Source organism: Myotis nattereri (genome assembly GCF_964212035.1).
Source record: "Myotis nattereri genome assembly, chromosome: 7".
NCBI lineage: Eukaryota > Metazoa > Chordata > Mammalia > Chiroptera > Vespertilionidae > Myotis > Myotis nattereri.
Genome location: NC_138082.1, coordinates 33,273,670 through 33,287,689, shown reverse-complemented (window position 1 = coordinate 33,287,689; position 14,020 = coordinate 33,273,670). Strand labels below are relative to the sequence as shown.

Sequence of the window (14,020 nt, the reverse complement as noted above, 5' to 3'; positions counted from 1 at the left end):
GCACTGGATCCCTCCGATGTTGTTTTAATTGGAAGCCTCCGTATCTTCATAATACCTTTTTCCTTTCTAAACATAAACATGCTTTGACTCCCTTAATAACCCAACAGGTGGCTCAGTTTCCAAAGTGTCATCCTACCTAATAAAAGAGAAACACGGTAATTAGCGTACGTCCGCTACCCTTCCCATTGGCTAATCAGCGAGATATGCAAATTACTGCCAGCCAAGATGGCGACCGGCAGCCAGGCAGCTTGAAGTGAACATGGGGCTTGCTTGCTTCAGTGACGGAGGAAACCAACGTTCCCTCCTGCCTTGCCGGCCTCTGAGCTTGCAGTTTGAAACATTGTTACAAATATAGAAGCTAAACAAAACCCCAGAAACCTGCTTTCAGTGAGCCGGGATCTCAGAGCTGGAGTTGATACAGTGTTTCGATTATACAATCCAAACAAACCAGATACCTGCTTTCAGCAGCAGAGGCCTCAGAGCTGGAGCCAGAGCTAAAGCTGGCCCAGAATTAAAAAAAAAAAAGAAAAAAAGGAGCAGTTGGGAGCTTCAGTCACCCGCCAGCCTGAAAACAGCCCTCATCCCCTCACCCAGACTGGCCAGGCACCCCAGTGGGGACCCCCACCCTGAAGGGTGTGTGACCAGCTGCAAATAGCCATCACCCTCTCACCCAGGCTGGCCAGGCACCCCACTGGGGACCCCCCACCCTGAAGGGTGTGTGACCAGCTGCAAACAGCCATCATCCCCTCACCCAGATCCAGGACATCCTTCAGGGCAAACCAGCCAGCCCCCACCCGTGCACCAGGCCTCTATCCTATATAGTAAAAGGGTAATATGCATCCCAGCACCGGGATCAGCGGAGCCGCAAGGCCTCCCAGCACCAGGATCGGCGGAGCTGAGAGGCCTCCGGGCACCGGAATCAGTGTGAAAGGGGGCAGCGCCCAAACCCCCTGATCGCCCTGCGGCTCTGTGTGTGACAGGGGGCGGGGCCACAACCTCCCTGTCCACCCTGCTCTGTTCGTGACAGGGGAAGGCGCCCCAACCCCCTGATCAGCCCTGCTCTGTGCCTGATATGGGGGAGCTCCCCAACCCCCTGATCACCCTGCAGCTCTGTGTGTGACAGGGTGGGGCGCCCCAACCCCCACCCCCCCCACGGGCCCTGCTCTGTGTGTGACGGGGTAGAGCCATAACCTCCCCATCGGCCCTGCCCTGAGTGTGACAGTGGTGGTGCCCCAACCCCCTGATTGGCCCTGCTCTGTGGGTGATAGAGGGCGGCGCCCCAACCCTCTGATCCGCCCTGCTCTGTGCGTGACAGGGGGGAGCTCCCCAACCCCCTGATGGGCCCTGCTCTGTGTGTGACAGGGTACGGAGCCCCAACCCCCCTGATGGGCCCTGTTCTGTGAGTGACAGGGGGCAGCGCCCCAACCCTCTGATTGGCCCTGCTCTGTGCGTGACAGGGGGTGGCGCCGCAACCTCCCCATTGACCCTGCCTTGAGTGTGACAGGGGGCGGTGTCCCAGCCCCCCAATCGGCCCTACCCTGAGTTTGACTGAGGGTGGCATTGCAACCTCCCGATCCGCCCTGCTCTGTGCATGACAGGGGGCGGGGCCCCAACTCCCCAATCAGCCCTGCTCTGAGCCCGACCAGGGGCTGCACCTAGGGATTGGGCCTGCCCTCTGCCACCCGGGAGCAGGCCTAAGCCAGCAGGTCGTTATCTCCCAAGGGGTCCCAGACTGCGAGAGGACACAGGCCGGGCTGAGGGACTGCCCCTCCCCGCCCAAGTGCACAAATTTTTGTGCACCGGGCCTCTAGTTTTAAAATAAAGGTAACTCTTAACACTGTGCAGAGGGGTCACTTAATCAGATGACTGCACAAGCCTCTCACAGCAGGCCACGAGGGAGAAGCATCACTGTGGGGCGCAGAGTGGGGTCCCGGGATGCCAAGTCTTCAGGGGTGTCAGACTGTGAGGAGGGGACCCAGTCAGAATGAGGTGTGGTGAGTCAGGTCCCCTCCCTGGCCCCTTCTAAATCATGCTGGCACATTTCATCAAGGCTCCCCAGTGCCCTGAGATGGAGTTCAAAGCCAACTGCAGCCCAGAGGACCTGCCATCCAGACACCTAGCTGCCCCAGGGCACAGGTGCTCCAGAAAGTGGTCACCTCTTAGGGTCCCCTGCACTTACCCAATCACTCGCCACGCCCAAGACCCCTGCCTGCACCACACAATTCCTTCACATCACATCCCCCCACTTAGTGGGGCTACTTTCGGGAGCCTGCCCTGACCCCCCAGCACACCCTTGAACCCTGACCTCCCTAGTCAGAGGCCGTCTCTAGTGGTTTCTCCATCCCCCCACCTGGCACACAGCGGCTCAGTGAGGGTGATGGAATGAAGGAGTTCAAGTCACATAAGAGCTAATCCGAAGGAGGAGAAGAGGACCAGGGTAGTGTCCCAGAGAGTTAAAAGGGCTCAGCAATCAGGCCCGGTCTAGGGGCTCCAGCCCCCCAAACTCATTGAGGTGGGCCTGGTACTCCAGAACAAATAACCAGAGCGAATGGGCAGATCTCCTGGTGTCCTGAAGGCCCCCAAAGTGCTGTCTCATGTGCCAATAAGTGGACAATGACTCAGGATGCCGCCGGTGCCAAGACCACGCTCTGGAGACAGGCCAGAAGATCTTCCACCCGTAACTGAGTTCCTGTGACACCAGACCACAGTGAGGAATAAAAATCACAGCCTTGTCACCAGCAGAAGGTATTGAGCACTTTTCTCTTCGCGAACCTGCAGGTTCTGAAAATCCAGTCTACGCCATTGCCCTGTGCCAGCTGCAACTGCATCCACGGTCACAGCCGGTCAAGGACACAGCCCCACAGGGAACTCCTGGCGTCCACAGTGACATGACCTGGGAGCTGGCAGTGACCGTTCCTGAAGCTGAAACCACTCGTGTCTTCCCAGGAGGGGCGGGCCCTGAAGACCTCCCAACAGAAGCAGTTCCCGTGCTCTAAAACACACGTTTCCCCGTGGTCCATTGTTCCTGAAACTGGCATGTCTATGTGCCTCCTGAAATTGAGGGGTGCACTCCCAACCCCACCCAAAAACTCACCGTGCAGACAGAGCGTGTTAGGATTTGGACAATCAGAAAGGAATTGCCCCAGAAGCGGTGCCAGTGAGTCCAAGACTCATGTACAAGTTCACCAAAGTTTATTCAAGAGATGAAAAAACTCCCCGCGTCACTCCTTGGGGGTGCTTTCCTGAGTGGTGAGTATACACTCACCCAACAGTCCATACAATTAGTTCTGTGCAGATTTTAAGCCCAACAAAAGCAAAATATATACTTGTGTGTGTGTGTGTGTGTGTGTGTGTGTGTGTATCATTCAAAGAAGAAACTTACAGGCATGGAAAGATATCTAAAGATGGCCACTGCGGTGCTATTTATAATTTCATAGTAACTGGAAACTGCCCATGAACAAGGACTTCTTAAATAAGGAGGTGCATCCCCTACAAGCCTGACAGGAAGTCTGAACTAACTCACCTGGAAATATGTCAGCAACCATTTGAGGTGAAAAGCCGTTTTTGAAAAGTGTAGTATTCACTGGACAAATACTCACTGAAGGACTTGGGCTGAGTGCACAAGGTCCTCATCACCCTGGCTTTGTCTGGAAAGTCTAGATTTACATGTCAAATGTCCGGAGCGGTTATCGTGGGCGGCAGAGTTTCACTGATACAAACTTACTTTTCCTTTTGCATTTGCTAATGTTTCTAAAATGAGTATTTTGTCAATAATTAAAAAAAAAAAAAGACTTAACTGGACAGGATTTAAAGAAAAGTCGTAAGAAACTAGTCCCCAAACCATGCATATACCTAGAAAGTACTTCTATTGCCCACAACATGCTTCTCACCTCCCTCCCCCACCCCCAAGGGCAAACAAAGCGGGTCTTCTTGCACACAGAGCCTCCAGTGGGGGGCTGGCCGCTGGTCCCCCCACGCTACCAGCCAGAGCCACACTCCATCCCAGGTCTGGGGTTGGGACACACCTTGCTTATTCCATCCTCACACCTCTCCTGCTCCCAGGACTTGAGAAACGGGGCAAGGACTGGGGATCCTAAGCCCTATTTAGACACCAATGCATCATGCTGCTAGTCTGCGCCCGTACACTTTTTAAAGGTCAGATAGAACACCTAAAAATATCCAAGTCCTGCACTCCTATTTAACTCAGATGGCACAACATTAAAAAAATAATATTTACTCAACACTTAAGAATAATCTACAGTGCACACAAGACTCAGAAGAAGCCACAGTGACAAAGGGCTCCCTGGACAGGCAAGGGTGACGTGGCGAAGTCCACCGTCTCCACAGGCCCATCTCCCAGCCCAGAGGTAAGTAGCACTATCACCATTTCAGAAATCAGAAAGCTGGGCTCGGAGAAGCCCAAAAACTTGCCCCAGGTCAAAACCAGAAGTAAACAGAAGCCAAAGAAGCAAACACAGACAGGTGTGTGGCACTGAGAAGCCTTTGCTGCCGCCACCGGAAATCAAACAGGTCCTAAGGGCGAGCCACTGAGACCCCACTAAGAAAAGGAATGTCCCCGCAGTCCAGCTTGTGAAAACTGTTCCAGCTACTTCTGTTCCCTAACAATGGCCTGGATATAAAACACAATGTTGGAAGAACATAAGGGCGATGAGTCACTTAATTCTTAATTAGGACTTTCCTTGAATCAAATATGATGACTTTCAGTTGTGCACACGGGGTTGTTTCATATTTGATTGGCTGAAAAGAAAGAGCCATTTACAGAAGCCTCGGGCACAGTGACACAGAGCAAAAGTCCAGCCAATAAGTGAAGCCAGGGGAAAGTCCCTGTTAAAAGGTGAAGGGGAATATTTCAGGTGTGTATCCCCAAATAGTAACTGTATTTGAGAGATTAGCATCTATCTAAATGTCGAACTATCTGAAACATGACTTCCTCAGACTCTGAAAATATGTAAGAATAAAATGTAAGGGAGGAGACAGACGAGTCCCTGGTTCCACCTGGAGAATATGAAATCCTGGCAGCCGGCCCCTCCCCAGGACTGACTGTCACAGCCCTGGCTGTGGAGCCGAGAAGGCTCTACAGTAAACAGGCCCTGGTCTGTCTCTGGGAACATATACTTACTTCCCCCCTAGCTGAACAGTCCCAAATCATGGGTGGTTATAACAAAATATAAGCAAATAAATAAATAAAGGGGGGGGGAGGGGGGCACTAAGTAGAATCCAGGAAACTCATTTTTTATATCCAGCCAGTGACAGATCTCCTGTGATGTCACCCAGACGTAGGCCTGAAATGTGACCAAAATTCGAAATTCTGGTTTCCCATAAAGGCGAGCTTCCCAGCGGCTGCCAACCAGTACAAGAGCCGAACAGGGCTTTCTCCTGCGAACACCCGAAGCACTGATTTCTGAAACCACAAGGGAAAAAGAAACCCCACAGCCTCCGCCAGGGGACGTGTGGTGGGGGTAGTGGGGAGGGAAAGTGAGACCAGACTGCAGCACCATCCGCACCGACTACGGGCTGCTCTGGTCACAGGCCCTGGGCCCAGCTCTTCACAGAAATGACCTCTACGGACCACATCAGCTCCAACGAGCACTTCCAGTTCAGCCAGAACACATGCCTTTCTTTCCCATTTATGTGCAGGACCTGTGCAAATATCTGGCCCCATCAGTCATTTCTTTTGTTTGTTACTCCTCACCCAGGGATATTTTTTTCCATTGATTTTTAGAGAGAATGGAAGGGAGCGGGAGAGAGAGAGAGAGAGAGAAACACGGATGTGAGAGACACGACTGGTTGCCTTCCGCTCCAATCAAGGTCAGGGATCAAGCCCGAAACCGAGGTACTCGCCCTTGACCAGGATTGAACCCAGGACCTTTCAGTCCGCAGGCTGACCTCTCTAATCGCTGTGCCAAACTGGCTAGGGCAACCACCGGTAATTTCAAAATGTTTAAAAGTACGTGCATTTTCAGACATTCCATTTACTTCTTTGTATCCTAAACCTATTAAAAATTCAAATGCTTTCAAAAAGGGCAAAAGCGTAAAGGTGGGTAAAGGAAGCTGGGTAAGCCTGGCTGAATGAAAAATTAACCGGCACAGAAGCATAGGACGGCCCCTTGACAGCAGTTCCAAGAAAGCTGATCGTTATTCAGAGGCCAGAAATTTACGTATTGTGAGTTTTAAACTGTTAAGATGTCTAAGAAGAGAATATTAGGGCTGTCGCTGTAAGGTTCTTTGGGAAGTCGCCACCCTACGCTGTCACCTCGGCCAGCCCCTCTTCAGCACCTTCATTCATGAGACGAGCTGTCTGCACTGAGGACTCGGAGGTAAAGGACGTGCAGCGCCTGCCTGGGGGGCGACAGGCATGTAGGGAAGCAGTGGTTAGTCCTTGACCTGGGGCAACCGGGAAAGGGTTCCCCGACAGGGAGCATTAGGACCTGGGTCTCAGGAACAAACGAGGCCCCCAGCTAGCCTCCCACAAAGGGTGCTGAAAACAAGTGGCAGATGTACAAGTTCAAAAGGCATTTGGGGAGGCCCTTAAACCAGTTCCTGAGGACAACCACTCACACATCTCTGGTCACCCACCCAGGCACCCGGCCCATCCCAACCCTGGTCCCTCCTGTCTTCACACCCTCAAATGACAACCTTACTTCTTTTATCACTCACATTCTTCTCCGTGGCCTATGTCGTATTCTCTACTTTTTCTAGAAGCTTCCTACTCCCGCAATCACACAGTTCTAACAATCAAACCCCAGTGGTCCCGTGTCTGATCATTCAGTACCCAGAACTGTCTGTCTGTGTCAGGCTCCCACTCACAACCTTCTCCTCCTTGGCCTCGGGGACACGCCTCCAGCTGCTTCATTCCTCCTGCCCCTCGGCCTTCCTGCCCCATCTCCAGGGGCTGACCAGAGTGTGCTCCCAGGCCCCACTGTTCACACTCACATCTCCAGGGCGCTCTTCCGTACTCCTGGGTCCAACTCTGAGGGAACGAGGCCTGAGTCCACTCTCTCTCCATCGGTTCCTCCCTGACCAGACGGGCGGCCCCTGCAGTGCACACCTCCTTAAGTTCCGCACCCCAGGGGCCTCGCTTGCCTCTTTCTAGTCCCAGATCTGTCAACGTATTGTCACTTCTTACTGGCTCAGAAGTTCAATGACACTCGCTTCCCATGTGCGCCCTGCCTCCAAAGAAAGCTTTCACCTTTTAAAATAATGCTACTGCTAATTATGCAGAGAAAAATAATCAGCTTATGTGTGCCACCAAGCTGAAGGACTGTGAAAAAAGTCCTTAGTGTCGAGTTCCTCCTCTCTTCCCTTGGGGGCCCTGGGGGAGCTCCTCTAGACTCCGGCTCTCTGCTTTAACATCCAAGATCAGCCAAGCCCGCCCAAGGAGCCATCTCCTTGTTTCACCAGACCCTTTCTTCCACCAGGACCCTTCTCCGTGCTAGACCAGCAGCTGCAACCGAGGCACAACAAGTATGTGGACCAGCAGCGGGAGGGAAAGGGCCACTGGAGTAAGACTGACAACTGGCAAGTGGGAAGATCCAGGTCTCTGCCTGCCTAGTCCTCACACTCGAAGCTGGAAAACGCTCCCAGGCTCCACAAGGGAAATTTCAACTTCTTGGTGCCAAATACAGGGTCTAGCCCCAAACTACTTCTTGTGAACCGAAAAAGGAGCTGTGTCATATGTCTGGCCAAACTGTAACCTCCCAGGTTTCTCTGATCACAAACTCCTAACTGGACAGGTCATGGTGGGTAGTCACTAACTGGCCGGGTAATGGTAGGTAGGTACATCCCAGGCCTATAAAAAGATATATGCTTGCCTTCAGCAAGCCCCGTCCATTGTTGCTGTGCATCTAGGTTAACATTGTCAACCGATGGTCATTAGTGCCAATTCATCACCAATAGGAATCTCCAACTTGGGGTGCAGTGAAGAAAGAAACGTATAAAGCTCAGTCCTATTGGCTGAAACAGGACTCCAGGAAACCTTTATAAGGCTGGCTCAGATGACAGGAACAAGGTGTGGGCAGGAGTCTAGGCAGGCAGAGGCCTCTTTTTGAAGTGCAGTGTGCACGAGAGGCCCTGTGCAGAAAGGGCTGCTTTTTTAAAATTTGAGCTCAGTTAGCCAACAGGAGCTCTTCTTAGTACGTCTCCCCATCACCCAGCCCCCATCAGGATTCACAACACCTTTGAAATGCCTCTTCTTCAGATAGATCCCTGGAAGCAAAACCACCCTCAAGAAAGCACATAATCATGTTAACTATCCTGTAATCCAATCCCTGCCTTGCTGTCTCCCACCTCCACATAATCTTCCTTACATTCCTTCCTTACTTCCAAATGTGTAAAAGACACTGCAAACTTATTCTCCAGATCATTTGAGATGTTGGTCCCTGGCAATGTCCTCAGCTGGGCTCCAATAAATTCTTATAAAAACTCTTTATAGTTTGGATACATCTTACGTTGACACTTTCCCAAATTTCCTGTCAGTGGAGTTAGTTCAACCCTGGATAGACACAAGAATGGTGATTCTACCAGGGAGCTTTTACTTTTATTATTATCATTTTTAATCCTCACCCAAGAATATATAATTTTTTTTTAGATTTTAGAGAAGGGGGGAGGGGCGAGAGAGAAGCATCGATCAGTTGCACACCAGGGATAGAACCTACAACCTAGATATGTGCCCTGACCAGGAATCTGAACCCTGGTATATGGGTTAATGCTCCAGGCCAGGGATCTACTGGGGAGCTTTTAAATACTATTCATGTCTGAGCCCCACCCTCAGAAATTCTGATTCAAGGGGAAGGAGGCAGCAAAGGTTTAAAAAAATTTTTTTTAACTCCTAGGTGATTTGAATGTGTGCTCTGAGTTTTAAAGCACTTTACATTTGCTGGCCAAAACAGGCTACTCTACGACACCCAAATTCTCTCTCCTCTCACACAACTAGGTTGACATGGTCCAAGCCGGCCAACCATTTCATTCATTACATGAGGGGGCTTGGGCAGGTGGGCTAGGTCCAAGAACGGTAAACTGAATCAGCTCTTATTGGCTCACACAGATTGTTGCATATTTAGTAATGTGCAGCCCTAGCACTAGTACCTTGAAGTCAGCCATGGTGGGAGTATTTACACCCAGTAATTGGCAGATGCTACAATCAAGGCTCTTTGTCTTTTCCCCTCAAAGAGCAGGTTTCTCTGCAGTGGCACACTGCAGGCTCAGGACCTCCTACATTGGAGAAGCTAGAAAAGGAAACATTTGTATTCCATTCAGGCCTGCAGACTTTAGTAGGCTTCCATGTTCTGAAGAACCCGGCAGGCTTTTCATAAACGCACAGACTAGCGAGACAGGGAAGAGAGGAAAGGATGACCTAAGAATTCGGAACCACAGAACCGTTTTTGCAGAAAGCATTCTTTTCAATCTGTTCAGAAGAGTTGGGCTAACAGGCTTCGGCAGAGTTCCCCGGAGACTAGTTTTTACCGAGCAGATAAGAATAATCTCAGTAATATGTCATTTCTGAAATTGTGAAGGGGAAGGCGGAACCCTTATCTTACATTTACTTATCAACCTTCCCATAATCTTAATCTTATTCTAGTGACCTCATCTGCCCTGAATAACACTTTTCAAGGTGCAAGGAAAAACTTCATAGCAGGTGCTGAGTTATCCCAACTTCACAACCAGTCTTCCAAAAAAACCAAGCTTTACCCTGCAGACAGGGTGAGCACCAGCCCCCAGGAACAAAGGTGTAAACTGGCTGTCTTACATTCAGGCTGAAAAAATTTCACAGATTTTAAAGATTTCATCCAATATATATATATATATATATATATATATATATATATATATATATATATATATATATATATATATAAATCATGGTGCAAGGGACGCAGGCACTCTGCTCCTTTCATGCCTAAATGCTACCAAAATATGTGATAGACAGCTGCTTGTTCAATTTCAACTCACTGGGAGACATGAGCTGGGAGATCAAGCTGGCTCAGGGATCTGTGTCCCAGCTCAAGCACTTACTAATGGACTCTTACGTTGGAGGAGCGACTTAAATTCTCATTGTTTTGGGGAGACTTTCAAAGTGTGCACACAGGGCCTGGTATATTGTAAGCCCTCAGCAAGCGATACTGATTTCTTCCCCTTAAAACACCCCAAATCTCTATTTAAATTAGGCAAACTCAGTCCACCATTCTCTCCCTCAAATCACTACTGATGTTTGGGAAGGTGTATGCTCACCTGATGGTCCAGAAGCTGTGCACACATATGGGACTTCACCATTCCCTCCCTGAAACACCACACACACCCCCTTCATTTCTGAAACACCTTCTGCATCCCCTTGCCTCCTTCTAAAGGCTGAAGACTGACATTCTTTCCTATGAGCCGCTGGTCCTGCCCGCACCAGGTGCTGTTATATAACAGGGATGCCCTGGGGCCCACGGAGCAGCAGACTCAGGATCTGCCCAGGAAGATCCTGAGTCAGTAGCTGGATTGTTCCCTGGGTTTGTGGGGGTTTGAATTACTTTTCTGTTACCCCTCCAGAGGGTAGTGGCAGAACATGGGGCTTCTATTGTGCGAAGAGCTGGGGCCCAGGAGACCGGAGTGTCAACCGTGAGGGCCGGAGCCAAGCAGGTCTGTGCACGCTCTAGGAAGTCTGTTTCCCTGCTCAGCGACCTTTCCCAATCCTTGGTTGTCAGGCGGCGGCCCCGGGACAAAGAAGTCCTAGTGCCCATCTCCAGGGCCTTAGGAAATAAAATATCCCATGGACTGGGCTCCAGTTCTCAGAAGAAAAATGGCAACGCGGCCCAGTTCAGGTGTCGAATTTGAAAAAAAACAAAGCTAAAGGAAACCCACATGGCTGGCCCAAGGCCCACTTGCTAAACAGCAGCTTCTCCTCAGTCAAAACAAGGCTGGAACCTCAAACAGGGAGCCTGGGAGGCTTGCCCTGAGCGGGGATGAGGTCATCAGGGGTGAACTGGTAGCTCTTCTGTTTGTTTGGCTCCTCCCCAGGAAGAAGAGTGAGCACACACACCTCCCACACTTAACTGGCGGGGATCCAAGGATTAAAACCCCACTCACCATTAGCATATCTTATTATCAGACTAGAAACCAGCATTAGAATAAGAAAGAAGTCCGTTCACGCAGCCTGCAGGAAAACAATTCCAGGCTGCCGGACCAGAAAGCAAGTTCACAAACAACAGCAAAGGAAAAAAAATCCAGCCAGCCCCCCTTCCTCCCCACACCCAGATAAGGAAGAGCACATTACCAGACAATGAGCTGGGCTAAGAACACCATAGGCAACTTGTCCAGCCCCCTTTCAGGGTCTTTCCGGAAACCCCCTGTGCCTGAGCTTGGATAAGCTACTAGAGACCTTGGGCAGATCAAAGTGCTGGTGGGAGCGACAATAAAAAAATGAAACTATCAAATGACCGAACTGGAGCCCGGGAGATGTTCACAGAAAGAGGATCTCCGATCTTCCGTGGTTTCTGTTCTAAGGGAACAAAAGGCAACCTGTGCGGCACCTCTCCCCACTCCGGCTTCTCATACCTGGAATTAACTAATGGCAAGAAGCCCTTCTAATTGCTATAAGAGGTCACCGAAGTGTGGTGCTCTTGACTTTGGACAACAGGAAAAATATTTGAGCTCACAGAAGCTTCTCCAGGCAGGCAGATCTGAGGTGGTCATTGTTCATTTAGCAAACAAGTGAGCCATAAAGCAAACCCTTAGGAAGTCAGCTTTGTGCACTTTCGAAGTCCCTCTCCCAGAACTAACTGTTCCCTCTCCTGCCAGGGTGGCCTCAGCAATACACAGATGGACAAGCATCAGGCCTGTGCAACTTCGGGCCGTCTTAGTATCAATGACCCCTCATCCTCTCCCCATTTGCCCACATGCAGAAGAAGGCAGAGAGGAGGTGGTTTTGGGGGTGCTGTCTCTTCCCAAGGCCCCCGTTTTCTGGGGTACCAGGATGGTTCTCCAGGCTCCACCGGACATTCCTGGAGTCTGTCTCCTGATCAGGATGGCCAGGTGGGAGGCAAACTGCTTCATTTGATGATGACGGCAACACAGAATAGCAAGCAAAATGCTCCCTAGCCCCTTTAAAGTACAGCCGCTGTCCATCCAAGAATGGCAACATGCTTTGCAAACCACCCATTAATTTTTATGGTGGCCTGAGAAGCAGATTGAGAATCATTACCTTCATTTTTACAAGGCAAGGAATCAAAACCACAGGGGAGGGGAGAGGCACAAGGCCAATCCTGTCTGAGCCAGTGTTCCAAGCTGACCACTCCTCTCTCCATCTCGGCTGCAGAAGGCAGGGAGTACACCGCCCCCTGGAAATGGAGCTGCGCCAGCTGAGCAGGAAACAAGGCCACCAACCCAAACTTCGGTGCTCAGGGACCTCACATTTTGAAGGGTTGGGAGGGAAGAGTTGCGAAGAGAGATTACTTCTGATTTAGGGTAGAGAGGCTCCAGTTGTAACTTATTGATGAAATCTGCAAACATGTGACCCCAATAACGATGAATAAATATTAAAGGCTGGAGGAACAAAGGGTTGGTTTCTGTTTGATGTCTTTATTTCCATGTTTTCTACCCAAAGCATTTATTGTTTTTGTGATCAGAACAAAAGTTGTCCTAACTTATCACTACTGATAAGCACACGGTACCAAGTTGCTGCACTAACTTGGAAAGAATCAGCACGAAAAAAATCCAGCCCAGTGTTCTCTCTTTTAAATCTCACCGATCCACGAGGCTCCACAACGCTCTCCGCACGTAGAGAGAGAGCCCGGCCGCTCCTCGGGCCAACCATCACGGCGGGGAAGGGCCAGAGAGGGCCTGGGACCCCGGCTGCAGGGCCAGGAGCCACCGGACTCCAAGGCTAGGATCCTAGACCCCCAATCCGCGCCGCGGAGCGGGCTTCCCAGGAAACATCACTTAGAGAACAACGTGCCTCTCCCAGCTGTCCCCACCCGCCAGCCGCCAGCGTTGTCAACTCGCGGCTGCTCGGTCACCGCACGGCTAGCCGAAAACCCGGGCTTTCATTTCCATCCTATAACGAGGGATCTCCGAACTTGAAATATGCATTGTCACCAGCAAGTTTAACCCAGGACCGCGCGCCCTCCCCTCCACCCAGGGTACGCGCGAGGGGGCGCCCCGACCCTCCAGCCCTCGGGGCGCCCTACGGCCGCGGGAGGTGAATGAGCAACCCCCACATTCGTGCCCCGTTGTCGAAGTAGGTAGGCCACCCCGCAGGGCCGGGAGAACTGGGATCCGCCGGGCGACCGCGGGGGCTCCGAGTGCGTCTCGGCTCCCGGAACCCCGAACCGCCTGCCCTGAGCGGGTGATCCTGGGCGCCCGGGGAAGCTCCAAAATGTGCGCGAGGCTTGCCGAAGCCGCCAGGCGCCAGCTCCGCCAGGGCACCCGGACCCCGAACTCAGGCGGCGGGGGAACGATCGGCGCTCGAGAGGAGCGCAAACCCGCCGAGCCCGAGCAGGCGCCGCGGAAGCGAGGCCGGGCGCGGGGTTGGAGCGCCCACAGGGGACCGCCTGGCGCGCCGCCTCCCTGCCTACCTGGCTCGCATTGCGATCCACCGGCTCCAGCGGCTCTCCTCGTGGTCTGCGAGCTCGTCCGGCCGGGGGCGCGCGCGGCTCCGCGGGAATCACCGCGCGGCGAAGGCGAGGGGCCGGGACCTCCGAGAGTGCCCGCAGCGCTCGGTCCCCGCCTCCGCGGGCTGAGGGTGGTCCCCGCGTCGGGGCGGGGTTCGGGGCGGGGGCAGGGCTCGCGAGGCGGTGCCCCGGGCGGGAATAGGCGGGAGCCAGGGGCGGGGGTGGTCTCCCGCCGGGGCGGGGTCGCCGGCCGGGGAGGAGCCTGACCCGAGGCTTCACGGAGGCAGCCGGGCGGGCGAGGGGACCGGGGAGGCGGATTGGGAGTGAGCGGGACTGTGCGGCGGCCGCCCAGATGCTGGGCCAGGGTGTGGACTAAGCTGAGCGCGAGGCGGGACGCTCGGAGAGGGCGG

The 14,020-nt window shown here is 52.4% G+C and overlaps 1 protein-coding gene across 1 annotated transcript in view; it reads right to left on the bottom strand.

The window, feature by feature from the left end:
• The window catches only part of SH3BP4 (SH3 domain binding protein 4), a 76,713-nt gene extending 63,000 nt beyond the window's left edge, over positions 1-13,713 (bottom strand). The window contains exon 1 of the mRNA XM_081096106.1: positions 13,575-13,713. The gene's annotated coding sequence lies outside the window, so the exon portion shown is untranslated. The remainder of the gene's footprint in view (positions 1-13,574) is intronic.
• Positions 13,714-14,020: the final 307 nt, after the last annotated feature.